At 41.2% G+C, this 15,141-nt stretch overlaps 1 protein-coding gene across 2 annotated transcripts in view; it reads right to left on the minus strand.

Annotated features, from left to right (window-relative positions):
* Positions 1–15,141, minus strand: part of SYNPR (synaptoporin) — a 268,069-nt gene that overhangs the window by 112,663 nt on the left and 140,265 nt on the right. The gene's annotated exons all lie outside the window — the stretch shown is intronic.

The raw sequence follows: 15,141 nt of genomic DNA on the forward strand, positions 1-15,141 counted from the left end.
TTGTTTATTCGCAGTGACTGGTGAATGCATGCATTTACTAGACCTAGTCAGTATAAATTTAAAATTACAGTAAAACATATAGAAAACCTTTCTGTGAAATTAGACTTTCCATATATACTTAATTTTAATTACACAAACGTGTCCACATAAGTTAAAACAGGTGAACTAATTTGTCAAATTTTTAACATATGCATTCAGAAAATCTACTTTATTATATAACAGGCTTTCTGCTTTAACGGACACCCCCTCACCTGAATTAGCCATTACAATCAAGGTTTTACTGTCTGGTGAAAATGACCTGGCAGAATAATTATGTTAAGGGCGTTGAGCTGGGGAGATAGATTATTTTGGATTACTTGGGTGGACCCAATGTGATTACAAGGGTCCTTAAAAGAGGGAGATAGATAGGTCAGAGTCAGAACCATAGAAAGAGAGTTGATGACAGAAGTTACAGGAGAGAGCCCTGGCCCGTGTGACTTGGTTGGTCGGAGCATTGTCCCTTACACCAGAAGGTGGTGGTTCAATTCCCAGTCAGGATGCAATGTGTATGGGAGGCAACTGATAAATGTTTCTCTCCCTCCCTTCCTCTCTCTAAAAATTCAATTTAAAAAAGTACAGGAGAGAAAGGATACTAAGAAATAGAAAAGCAGAGGGCAGCGCTAAATGAATCATATGAATTCAAAGAAGAATCAACCTAGTTAGCAGATTTTGCTTGACATTATTAATGCAGCAATTAAAGTACCTTATCATATGTAAAAACAAATTTTAGTGCCCTAAATAGTCTGTTTTCCACAAAAGCTGCATGCATACTAAGATTAGGAGGAGACAGGTAAGAAAAAAAATGAATTGAGGTTCTTGAGAGGAAAAAATGGCTCATAAGAAGTAGGTTGAAAATTCCACCATTCAGAGTGAACAAAGGCAAGAGGAGAAAGTAGTGCCAAGTGCATCATGTTTGATGTTATCAGTAACACACACAGCATCGTCCAGGAGTAAGGGAATTATGGAACCTTCCACACGCCAGGCACGGACCCAGTGCAGGCAGTGGAGACTTCCACCTTAGTAGACTGATGCTTGCCAAATATCCAGTGTGTCCCTGAGAAGGTTTGAGCTCTGCGAGCCTGTGTGTTTCTCCAGGGGACCTTTTCCCTCTTTCTTAGGTTGTACAAATTAGAAATTGCTCCACTGAGACTTCTGACCTTTATTAAGTACAGGAGTTTAATGACTTTCTTATTCTGCAGCTTTTCCTCACTTCTTCCTGTTTTCTAGATAATAAAGCCCATTTGTTAGATGTGGAAGCACTAGAAGCTCTCTTCAATCTTATTTTGACCTCATTTATTTTAGAAGATGTAAGGAACATCACCAAAGAGCTCATTAAAATGTTCCTTCTGCGCTTCTCATGCTCTGCCTGTTGGTGAGTTCTTAGATGTCCTTAAGTTCCAGGGGAAAGACAATGACCTGGTAGGACCTTAAGGAAGAAAAAGGAAATAATAAAAAGGATCATTCTACGTGGAAATATCAATTCAATGGGATAAGAACATACCTAATTGGAATTGAAAACTATCCTTGGAAAGTCAGAATTGACTCAAAGAGAAAGCACCAAATTTGCCAGGAAGCTAATTCTTACCTTGGGAAAGGGGGGCAGGCGGTGAGGGGGCCTCCAAGTACTACTCCTCAGCTAATTCCCAGAGTACTACTTGGAGGCAAGTTAGAGTTGGTATTCTTAGCTTGGAAAGTGATGAGTGCAGTAAGGAGAAACAAGCAAAGGCCCAGGGCTTTTAGGCCCCCCACCCCCAATTAACACCCAGCTGAGCTGCCCTGGCAAGATAGTCCGGGGGGTGCATTGTTGAGGGGGTGACTCAGCAGACAGGGGAGTTTCCAGGGTCTACCAATTCTGGCAGAAGATAAAAGGCAGTTTTTGTTGGTACTGAGTGTTCATTTGAGGTGGATGTTTCCAATTTTTATAAAAGCTGAGAGGGGTCCTAGGATGGATTTGAGGAAAAGGACTTCAAGGCCAGAGCAGAAAAATGAACAACAAAAAAAACAAAACGAAGAGAAATTGGCCAGATGGAGAGTGGGCTCCCCAAGAGAACAGGGAACAGCAAGCAGCAAGACCTTAGGGAATGAGCCATACTCATGAATGAGATCTCCCTTCCCAACAGCATGTGCAAAAGTTAAGGCTGTGGATTCAGGCCAACCTGTAGGTGATGCTCATACTTTCACTTCCTAGTTCTTTGTCCTTGAACAAATTTCCAAACCTGTCAAGCCCTGCATTTTCTCCTCTGACAGAGGGTGATATCCCCCACCTTATAGGACTGCTGTGAGAATCCAGTGATTAAATGAATCTAATACAGCCTGCCTCCTGCCTGGTCCTCAGTAAGGGCTTGAAAAAATAGGAGTTATAATTCTAACCCCCATCTCCCATTCTGTTCATGAAACGATTTACTCTTCATCTGGCAGATTGGCCTGAGGAGGCCTAACAGGACTGATTTAATAGAATGCCTCCACTAGAAAAGCAAATTCTACATGGTTGTCATTTATTCATTCAACAAACATTTACTGAGGGTCCACTCCATGTCAAGCACCATGACTTAGACACTGGGAGTGACAGCAAAAGGAGGAGGGCTTGATATTTGAGGTCTTTTTCAGAGTCAACAATTTAATGGGAATAGGATAAAATAATAGATATTCGGCATTGAGAACATTTGAATATATGCACACATACAACAAAGGCAAAATGTGAGGGAAATGGGAGCATGCTTTTGAGGTTTCATATAACTAGGACTGTATGAGCAAATATACTCAACTGGTAAAATCAGCAGGGTTGGAATACCAACTTTCAATATGCTCTGGGTATTGACAATTTTTTTTTTTAAACTGAGTGACTCAAGAACAGTGATTAATCCAACAAGTACAATGAGTAAGGTTTTCTAAAGAGCTTCAGTTGTGTTTGCAAATAATAAAATATTAATATTTTTTAATGTCATCAGGTCCCTCTGAACTTTTTTAAAAGAAAGTTGTGGAGTCTGGCCGGCATGGCTCTGTGGTTGAGCATCGACCTATGAACCAGGAGGTCACTGTTCGATTCCCAGTACATGCTGGTTGTGGGTTCCATCCCCAGTGTGGGGTGTGCAGGAGGCAGCCGATCAATGAATGATTCTCTCTCATCATTGATGTCTATCTCTCTCTCCCTCTCCCTTCCTCTCTGAAAAAAATAAAAACACTTTTTTTAAAAATTGTGGAAAGAGCTTTCAATTTGAGATCTACCCACTTTAAAAAATATTTTAAAATTTTTAAATTGATTTGAGAGAGAGAAACATTGATTTACTGTTCCATTTAATTAGGCATTCATTGGTTGCTTCTTGTATGTGCCCTGACCAGAGATCGAACCTGAAACCTTAGCATATCTGAGCTAACTGGCCAGGACTACCCAATTAACAAAATATTATTATTGACGGTAAGTACAATGTGGTATAGCAACTTTCTAGAGTTTATTCATCTCACGTGACTGAAACTTTATGCTCAGGTCCCTGTACTCTTGATTCTGGCTCCAACCCATCTGCACCCCTGATGAACTACAGTTTTCAGAACAGGGAAGAAGAGGCTAAAGAAAGATGCTTTCAAAATGTTATTACTTTAAGTATTCACAAAGGGAAACTGCCCTTTTACTCTGCTGTCTTATTTATGAACTAATTTCTTTAAATGACAATCTTTTTTTTTTTCAAAAGGAGCTATATTTTATTATTAAATAGAAAAAACAGTTTAAATCACATGCAGATGTTACACCTATGTGTACCAAACAGGAACAAATCTGTAGGTGGAGTTTTTATAAAATTTATCTTTATTGTTGAAACCATTATGGATGTCCTCCCTTTCTTTCCCATTGACCCCCTCCACCCCACCACCACCCCTCCCAGGCCTTCACCACACTATTGTCTATGTCCATGAAGGCCAAGAGACATATAAAAAAAATGCTCAATATCACTGATCATCAGAGAGATGCAAATTAAAACTACAATGAGGTAACACCTCACTCCTGTCAAAATAGCTACCATCAACAAATCTACAAATTACAAGTGCCGGTGAGGATGCAGAGAAAAAGGAACCCTCGTGCAGTCTGCTGGTGGGAACACAGACTGGTGGAGCCACTATGGAAAACACTCCGGAGTTTCCTCAAAAATGAAATATGAAACTGCCATTTGACCCAGTGATCCCATTTCTAGGAATATACCTTAAGAAATCCGAAATATCAATCAGAAAGAATACGTGACAAGATCTAAATGCTAAATTAAATTAAAAATTACATCTAAAACGTTCAGACAAAGTAGGTTTCCATTTATAACAACTGACCTATAATTTCATGATTATGTCATGATAATGATAATTTGAGAGTAATGATTTTGTAAAATTCCATTCTGTTTAATAATCAATCATACTGTTATGATTGACTTAATATAATACTATGTGCCACATATTTATATACACTTTTGAGAACCTTACAACAGACCCACCCTCCCCTCAATGGCGAGAATTCTTTCCACTTTAGCAAATAAGAAAATTGAGGTTCAAAATGTAAATCACTTGATAGCCAGTTAGCCTGGAGGTCAAATCACCCCCCCACCCCCCGGTATTGCCGACAACAATCAAGGCTTAACTACAACAAGACTGCGCACAAAGACCACTAGGGGGTGCACCAAGAAAGCATAAAAAAAATGCGAGGACAAAGAAACAGGACAAAATTGTCAATGGAAGATATAGAGTTCAGAACCACACTTTTAAGGTCTCTCAAGAACTGTCTAGAAGCCGCTGATAAACTTAATGAGATCTACAAGAAATCTAATGAGACCCTCAATGTTGTGATAAAGAACCAACTAGAAATTAAGCATACACTGACTGAAATAAAGAATATTATACAGATACCCAACAGCAGACCAGAGGAGCGCAAGAATCAAGTCAAAGATTCAAAATGCGAAGAAGCAAAAAACACCCAACTGGAAAAGCAAAATGAAAAAAGAATCCGAAAATACGAAGATAGTGTAAGGAGCCTCTGGGACAGCTTCAAGCGTACCAACATCAGAATTATAGGGGTGCCAGAAGATGAGAGAGAGCAAGATATTGAAAACCTATTTGAAGAAATAATGACAGAAAACTTCCCCCACCTAGTGAAAGAAATAGACTTACAGGTCCAGGAAGCGCAGAGAACCCCAAACAAAAGGAATCCAAAGAGGACCACACCAAGACACATCATTATTAAAATGCCAAGAGCAAAAGACAAAGAGAGAATCTTAAAAGCAGCAAGAGAAAGAAACTCAGTTACCTACAAGGGAATACCCATAGGACTGTCAGCTGATTTCTCAACAGAAACTTTGCAGGCCAGAAGGGAGTGGCAAGAAATATTCAAAGTGATGAATACCAAGAACCTACAACCAAGATTACTTTATCCAGCAAAGCTATCATTCAGAAATGAAGGTCAGATAAAGAGCTTCACAGATAAGGAAAAGCTAAAGGAGTTCATCACCACCAAACCAGTATTATATGAAATGCTGAAAGGTATCCTTTAAGAAGAGGAAGAAGAAGAAAAAGGTAAAGATACAAATTATGAACAACAAACATGCATCTATCAACAAGTGAATCTAAGAATCAAGTGAATAAATAATCTGGTGATCATAATAGAATCAGGGACATAGAATGGGAATGGTCTGACTATTCTTGGGGGGAAAGGGGTGTGGGAGATGCGGGAAGAGACTGGACAAAAATCGTGCACCTATGGATGAGGACAGTGGGTGGGGAGTGAGGGCGGAGGGTGGGGCGGGAACTGGGAGGAGGGGAGTTATGGGGGGAAAAAAGAGGAACAAATGTAATAATCTGAACAATAAAGATTTAATTTAAAACAAAAAACAAAATGTAAATCACTTAATTAAAAAGTCACACAGCTAGTGGGGAATGGAAGTCAGAATTGGAGTCCAAGGTACACAATCCACAGTGATAGTCCATCCTTAAAATGGGATCAGTTAAATGTTAAAAATTAAATGTGACTTAATGTTTGTCTAAAAATGTTTTTATTGCATCCTTGTTCTGACAAATACCTTAGGAGAAATATTTCAATTTTAGTCGGACAGTCATTTTTTATTAATGTTGAAAACACACTATAATATATTTTGGCTTTTAGTGGTAGAGTCTGCTTTCAATCTGAACATCACTTTTAATAAATTCCCCAGGTGATTCTGATATAGGTGGTCCAGGGACCACACTAGGAGAAATGGATTCTGGTGGTAAGAGACTGAGAGCTTCTACATAATCTCCCTCCCCAACAGCTCTAGGGTCTTTCCAGTGGGGGGGGAGGGGGGGACCCTCGATTGCATCCAGAAGGAGGGTAGAGGTGATCACCACTGAAGAAGCTGAGCAGAGAAAATCTGGAGACTAAACAACCTGTCAGTTAGCATTTCCACCAGAGCTGGGGGCCCAATCTTTTAACTTGTTCTGAGCTGAGCTTCTAAAACTTGACTGTGCGTGTGAGTCAGCTGGAGATCATCTAAATGTAGCGCAGATATTCAGCAGGTCTGGCTGGGACCAGAGAGTCTGCATCTCTAACAAGCTCCGGAGTGACGCCCACCTGCTGGTCCTCAGCCCTCCCTTTGACGAGGAAGCTGGAGAAGCCGGTTGTCTCCCTTGACATATGCTTGAAGGTTAAGAACTCGGCACTCCCAGTCCCACAAAGTTCCGTTTTACTCAACAGGGACCATTGTAGTTCTTACTCAGATACACATTCAAATGACCTTCTTTTCCTCCATGCTACCCGTACTTTCCAGAAAATAAGCCAAATAAGAAGGCTTCTACTCAGCTTTTCACAGGTGAACATAGCATGTAAGGGCCTGGGCTTGCGTCATACACACCAAAGCTACAATGTCAGAATCACCACTTACAAAATGTGTGACCCTGGACAAAGGGCTCCGACTCTACATCTCCTTTCCCCGTCCTTAAAACAGTAACAGTGATGCCTCATGGTGCTGCTGGGAAGGAACCGACCCTGTGAGGTGCAGAACACAGTGCCGGTAAACAGTGGGTGCCACATAAATGTCAGCTACCTGAACTCTTAGCACCTTGTCCTGTTGGATGACCCTCCTTCCAGTGTTTCTACAGTTATAATACCTTCCCATGACCTTCAGGATTGTATGGGCTCCCATCCTTTCTCTTCTAAATCCCTCAAAGGGTTGTTAGGATGAAGTGAATTAATATGCTTCAAATACTTGGAACGGTGCCTGTCACATAATTAGTACCCAAGATGGCTTGGCTTTTATCTTTAGCACTTACTACAATTACAATTAAATCACTTTTGAGGGACTTTTAAATTGACTGTTCCCTTATTAGGCTGCAGGGACTATAGCTGGTTCAGTCACCTCTAGATGCCCAATCTTTCCGCCGGGCCTGGGACACTTGCTGCTTAATTACCTGGTAGAAAGCGTGATGAATGAACGTATGAACAAGTCAGCGACTGATCGAGTGAGAAAACATGCTTTCCTTCAGGAGAGAGCCTCAGAAGTGAGAGTTTGAGAAACACTCTCAGAGAGCAGCGTCAGAGGAGAGGGGGAGAAAGATGGCATCAGGGAGCTAACAGGCGGGGAGGTTCAGAGGGGGCGTCCTCCAAATTTGCCAGCACGAGGAGTTTATAAATACCCGTCGGAGTGAGCGGGAGCCAAGCCTGGGAGAGAATTGCCAGTTGATAACAGTCTTGGAAGAAATATGAGCTAACCAAGTTTTCTGAACAGATGTGTCAGGAAATGCTTGGAGGTAAATAAAACATGAGAAATGAGAAACCTTTGAATTTCCTGCACCAGAGCTAATGAGGAATCCGGGGCTTTCCCGAGCTTCGGTCCCCAGTGAGGAGAACAGCAGGGTTTGCCAAGAGAGGAGAGGGTGAGGGCTGCACAGTTTTAGAACGTGATGGGCCCAGGCCAGAGGTCATGTCGATCCCACATCCCACCCCGCACCGCGACAAATAGGTGATGCCTGGACAGCTTGGGGAGGGAGGTTCCAAGGAGCACAATGCAAAGTTGAGATGCGCTCCTGAAGAGGAGCTGATCATAGGGAGTTGCTTATCCATGCTGCATTTTTTACTATAGTTGCTCTTCAGTGATGATACTCTGTCTCTGAAACTTATAATATTGACTTAATTCTCCCCTGGAGATGGAATTACCCATCAAAGCATTTCCAGGCTACTTTAGACCCATCTCATAAGGACAGTCATTTTCCTGGTAGATGGGGAAACATTCCCCCTGACCTGGTGCACTCATCGTGGGCGCAGAATGAAAACCGGTAGCAGAATGGACTTGAACTCCACGGGGAAGAAAAGAATAATATTGTACTGTTGTCTAGGCTGGCATGGTCTCTAAAGGATTTTCCCATGTCTTCTAGGACAGCAATCCTCTGGAACTCTGGGGTGGAGATTCATCATTTCCATTTTGCTGCTGAAGAGACAGATCCAGAGAGGGCACATGACATGTTTAAGGCCATGCATACTTGTAAGTGGCTGAGTCAGGATTTGGAACTATTTTCTCTCATTCTAATTCAGTTCTCTAAGAAAATGCAGACAGAAAATAATTTTCTTAATGAGCATTCTGCCAGAGCAATGTGCTTGGAAGGCCTTTTATCTTGACCAATGCACCACGGGTTTAAATAGGTACATGTAGCCCTGGCCAGGGTTGCTCAGTTGGTTGAGTGTTGTCCCATGCACTAAAAGGTTGCCAGTTCGATTCCCAGTCAGGGCACATACTGAGGTTGCAAGTTCAATCCGTAGTTGGGGTGTGTACGGGAGACAACCAATTGATGTTTCTCTCACATTGATGTTTCTCTCTCTCTCCCTCTCTTTCTAAAATCAATAAAAACATATTTTTAATTAAAATTTAATAAAAGTTACATATAACTTTTAATAGCTCACCAGATGATCAAGGGCAGGTATAGTGTGAGCATCTTTCCTGGGAAAGTCCTGCATCTATCCAAGATCAGAGGCACATGAGATGAGTGACATTCAAACCACCACCTGCCTTGGACGTGTTCTCCACGTCTACCACTCTTCCAAGATCCATCTAGGAGCCCATGTCTCTGTAGCCTCCAACGAGGCTGAAATTTGGCTAAACTAACACCAAAGATTCTTGCATGATCCAACTAAAAACCAGGGGCCTATCTCAGGCCCCTACATATCAGTAATAACCTGGAACATGTGCATTTCTGGCATGTGTCGGACCCATAGTTGGCTTTCCTCCATTTGAAGTAATTCTTCGCTCATTGGGCTTGAAGAACATTGAGCCCTGCTTGTCTCCCTTCTGTACTGAATTCACCATAAGGACTTGGGAAACTTGACTCACCTCGAGGGTTTTCCATTTTCTGACTCACAGAAATTAAGTTTCAATGTTTTATAGTCACCAGCAAGAGGTCAGGTGGTTTGAGGGAGTCATTTGTTTCCTGCTGATGCTGACTCCTACAGTAGGTTCATCTGACTTCAAAACCTGTGCTCTATCCACTCTACTAGACTCATCTCTAGGGCTTCCTTCCTGTGGCTTCTGCAATGTATCCCTCAACTGCTGAGGAAACTCTAAGATTCTATGTGAACTGTCCAAACCCACCGGCTAGTAAGGACTGAGTAAGGAAGCCTGGTCAGTGAACCTCCTGTGCCTGGCCTCCATCCACTGCTACACTGCCTTTATTTCCAAAACAACTCCACGAGAAAAGGTATCCTTCAAACAAATTTTTTTCTTCATTCAACATAATTTTGTAGAAAAATACTGCATATTTTAATCAGGACATCTGAGTGTGAATCAGTTTCTATCCATTAGCAGTTTCAAGAATTTAGGCACGTAACCATTCTAAATGTTCATTTATTCACATGTCAAAAGGTTTAATAGTGTAATATTGTTTCATTTGTTGATTGCTGGAATAAAATAAGACACTGGAAGCCAAGTGAATGTGGTAAAGTATTATACAGAAGGAATAATAACAGCAGAAAAATCCCTTGTATTTGGAGAAAGAAACTTAAAAATCCATGGATCAGAGTATCTGAAAGTAAGAAAAGTAGAAATACAATGGGAATATTTGGTCAAAGCTGGTGTTATTACTAAATTTATCACATGGCTCTAAACCAGGGGTTATCTGGCATTGCCTAGAGAGAATTTTGGTTGTTACAACTTGGGGGGAGGTTGCTACTGACATCTAGTGGGTAGAGGCCAGGGATGCTGCTAAACACCCTACAGTGCATAAAACAGTCCCCTACATAATGAACTATCTGGGCCAAAATTGTAATAGTGTTGAGGCTGAAAAATCCTGGCTTATTGGAAGTTCCATGAGTTCAGAAACTAGTATCTTTGTGTATTCCGGTGCCTTGGCATCTAGCACTGTACTTGGATTAAAGTGGACACCCAATATACGTATATGTTTGTTGAATAGATGAACAAGTGAATGAACACCCACAGAGAATCAGATAATGCGCGTCAGGCCTCATTCAGATTGCCAGGGAAAGCTTAGGTCCTCTCGGTTTACTCTTCTATCTTCTTTCCTGTCCTGTTGAAGCATTTTCCCTTTCTATCCTCATCCTCCATCCAGCAAGAACGAGACTAACTCAGCAAATCTGAGAATGTCTGGGAGCAAAACATAATGCTTACAAGACACACGCACTGCAAGCTTCTTCCAGCTGCCCCTTCAAACCACTCCATGTCAGGTAGACAGTAACCACAGTAAATAAATGGGTTCACGCTTATTCCCCCACTGAGCATGAATAGCTAGGACCTAAAGCACATATTTCCTGCAAATCTTACTAGAACAGTTCAATTATGTTTTTAAGAAGAGACATCCTGGGCCATGAAAAAGAAACTAGGTTTAGATAAGAAAATGGAAATTGAAGGCACTTAGTTCGGGGAGTGCAGATATGACCTGATCATCACTGTGTCTCCCATGCCTAACATGCTGCCTGGCACATGGTAAGCTTCCTTAAATCTTTAATGGATAAAGGAACAGCCTGTTGAAGTCAATGCTCTAACCCTTCTCTCAAATGTAGCCCCAATAGAAATGTTTTGTCTCAACCATTCAATTTCATAGGAAGGCAATTTGAATGCATACAATTTGAAAAATAGTATACATTTTCCTCCCTTATGGAGATCGAGAGCCAGATAAAGATATGTGGGTTCATCATTGAGAAGTAGATGTAAACATAGTGAATTAAAGCATCCTCATAGTAATAATTCAGATGCAAGCATACTTAAAGCCACATTTTACCAGAAATAAAATAAGTCTAAAATATTTGTCATATCTTTTGCCAGAAGATCTACACTGAGATAATGTGTGGTAATTTGGGTGAAATTAAAAATTCTGTAAGTAGGACTAAAGAAGTCACATGGGGGCTACCAATAGAAGTCTTGAAGTCTTTTATGCTCAACACGCCAGTCTCCAAAGGACCACAGTGACATGACTATACCTATATATTGGCCATCCCGCAGTCCCATGGTGCATTGGTGGCTCTGTGTTGGGAATAAGCTTTCCAGAAACTATAGTGGGATGTGTTTGAAGTTGTCCCAGAACAATTTTCCATTAGTACTTTTGGCTACAATCTGTGTTAAAAAGTGATCACTATAAAATATATTAATTATGCAGATCCATTAGTCTGCAGAGTAGAGAGACTGACTTGTTTCCATTTTCAACTCATCGCTACTTAAACATTTAAGGACACGCCAATGACTAAGAGCCTCTTCTAGATGAGTTAATACTTCACGTGCCCGTTCCCGGCTCAAACCCTCACTGATTCCATGTTCTTAGACAAACACGGAACAGGACACCAGCTCTATTTGTACACTAGTTGAGAATGTTTGATAACAAACTCAAGACTAGTCCAATACTCATTATGTCTTAACACCAGCTGCTTTCTCCATACTAATAGACCATTTTTAAGCTCTTAATGATCAGCACATCCACAGCCAAAGAAAAGGCCAAGGAAACATAAGTAAAATGAAGTACAATCTCTACTATTTACTAGGACTTTGTATTTGGCCCACCACTCTGAAGAAAGCTGTGTCGTGTGGATGGAAACGGAGTATGATGCCATTTATTAAATGATCTCTAACTTTAGTTTTATGGGATAGCCTCTGTTTGATGAGCACTGTGGTTGAGCACAACATATATCATTAAAGTAAAAGTGCTCATTTTAGGACTTAATGCTTTTAGGACTCTCATAAATGCTTATGGGAAAAGCAGATTGATTTAAATTCCTTGATCCTGACTGGCTCTAATATCACACTTTCTGATTAAACCACCCAATTATTTTTTTAAGGGCAAGAAAAAGGGGCAATAGAGAATCAATTGCCTCTGACAAATATGACTACCATTTTGGAAACATATTTGATTGTGTACTGCCTTTGAACTCTTTTTAATTAATTGGGTGTCTACACCGGGAGTAGCTCAAAAGCTATTGCTTCTTGGACAGAAAAGATCACGCCAAGAAATCAATATTGTGTCAGCACTTCAAAACTTGCCTCTTAGTGCTCCCAATTTGTGGTGGGCTGTTTTTGCTTGTTTGGTCATTCGTCCTTCTGCTGTTTGGTGCAATGAAGGCTGTCCTGAGCTAAGTCTATCGCCCAGCAGCATTTCCATTGCTCAGAATCCTTTCCCTCACTGGAGGGAAGCAAAGGCAGCATTTCACAGACTCGCCTCCCGACGGGTGTGTCCTGCCTCTCTTCTGAAACTGCTAGCCGAGGAGAAATTGCAAACATATTGATTCTGTGTCAGTTGCATTTTATCCTTATAAGACTCATCTGAATTTTATTCGTTTAAATGGATTTCAAATAGGGAACTCGGTGCTCAGGTGCGAAAGAATGCATCGGGGGCTCTGGATTTCCACTTGGTCACGCTGCTCAGCACGCTCACCCGCAGCCATGCTCATCCTTGAACTCCCAGGTGCTGTCGGTGCTTTGCACTAGTCCACCGGAAGTGCCACCCGAGCCCTTCCAGCTAGTCCAACAGTGAAAGGAAATCAGGCTGGGGCAGGGGTGGGGAGTGGTGGTACAAGGAAGGTGAGAATTCTACAAAGTTCTCCACAAATATATCAATTCAGTTGCAACTGCTTTTTATATTTGGCATCAATGACAAACCAGATCCCTTGAGATATTGACATCTCTAAGTTATGGTCAACTCTTTATTTTTACTCTGTGTTCAACACATTGAAAGTGAAAGAGATGAATTTCTTTTCATCCATTGAAAAAGCTACCTTAATTTAGCCACTTCTGCATATATCTCTCCCCAGGCTGGCTCCCTTTGGTCATTGCCACATCTTTGTAGCTGCAAAGTTGAGGGGAGATAAAACACACATTCTCCAGTTTCAAACACATAATTAGCTTGGTGTCACAAAAGCAGTCTGAGAAGAAGGGGGTATGTAGTGTCAGCAGGGAGAAAAACTAACGAAGATCTGCTGTGTTACTGTAAGGCCCTGATGTCATCCCAACCTAGGCGTTGGCTGTAGATTGTAGATGAACTGACCCCCTGACCGAGGGCAGAGATAAAACAGGCTGGGGAGGAGCCTGCCTGGTTGAGTGTCACCGTCATCACTACGTTGCCTCAAGCATGCATACTACATACTTGCCGTAGGCCTCCACTGTCCCATCTGTAAACTGGGAGGTAATGTTACTGCCCTCATGGGATGGCTGTGAAGATCAGAGGAAATAAGCCATGTAGATGCTGAGCACAGTGCCAGGCACATAGACGGTACTTACTCAATGAACACGTGTCACTATTGCCATCTTCATTTTGCTAAAAATAATCAATAATCTCATTATGAAATAAAAATTCCCTTTATTATTCCCCCTACGTTGGCACAGAATTTTATTCCTTGGACCAGATTACAGCAGTGTTTTGGCTATGACGTTCTGGACTTTCCCGAAGTGATGCTTTTAAAGGCAGCTGTGCACACTCACCCTAAGTCACACTATGGGTCCTGACCTTTTTCAGATACAAATGCCCCATTGTCCTTCCTGTGTCACTGGGTCTGAACACACTGGGAGCACTAACACTTTTGTGAGCTGGCGACCTGTTCACCCATAGGATATTGTCCTAAATCTTTATTAATTTATGTTACTGAACAGCCTCGGTTGATCATAAACTCCCTCACGACTCTGAACATAACCTGTTACAATAGCCATGAAAGGAGAATGATGACAAAAACATTAAGGGATGTTGGGGAGGGAGAGGGATGCTTACTGCTGTTGAGTTTACTCTGCAGTCATTGCCAACAGCCAAACGATAAAAGTTTCATTTGTTTTTCCAAGAAACTCTCTGCTAAGGAACTCTTTGTTCCGGGAGGGTTTATGGCATTGAAGGCTGTTAGAGGAACATGCTTATTGTGACACAGAATGAGGCAACATAATAAGTTCCTGTGGGTTTGGAGGATTTGTCTATTTTTGAGGCTGAACTAGATTAATCAAAATTCAGAATTCTGTTTGTCAGAACGAAGAGTTTCCTTCCAGCGTGCAAAGAATGCCCGAAAGCAAGCAGACACAGGATCATGGGAGCATTGGGAAGCTCATTACTGTCTCCAGGAGCTGCCCTCAGCCCGCCTCGGGATCTGAAGAATTGTTATTCTGGAAAAGATTCCATGCCCGAGAGGTCTAGCCATGCGTGATGTTCCCAACTTTCAAAATCTCTGAAAAATACAGTCATTTCTCCTCTTACTTCTCATCAACGATGCCTTTAACTCTCATTATAAAGAAATATATAATATGTAAGGTGTCCCAAAAATATATACACACTTTGAATAAGTATTAATTCCAATGTTTCTTTCTTTTCAGATTTAACCCATTGGAATTAATAATTATTCAAAGTATGTATACATTTTTGGGACACCCTGTATATTCTTTAGTTCATTTCATGAAAAAGATTATGCAGATATGTTGATTGTGCGACAAAAGAAAGAAGACATTAAAGCAAATATCAGTTTGTTTCCATTAGAGCAATTACTTAATCATCTTACCATCTTTGTCTAGAATAATTATATTAGTAGACTGACTCCCAGACTTCTGAATTAACAACAAAGAACTCAGACCCTCTCAATACTGTCTAGAAAAAAAGCACTAGCAGTTAACCAGGTAATGCACTTAAAAATCATCACTAGCAGTG

The sequence above is a fragment of the Myotis myotis genome, unplaced genomic scaffold, assembly GCF_014108235.1.
Source record: "Myotis myotis isolate mMyoMyo1 unplaced genomic scaffold, mMyoMyo1.p scaffold_m19_p_13, whole genome shotgun sequence".
Lineage (NCBI taxonomy): Eukaryota > Metazoa > Chordata > Mammalia > Chiroptera > Vespertilionidae > Myotis > Myotis myotis.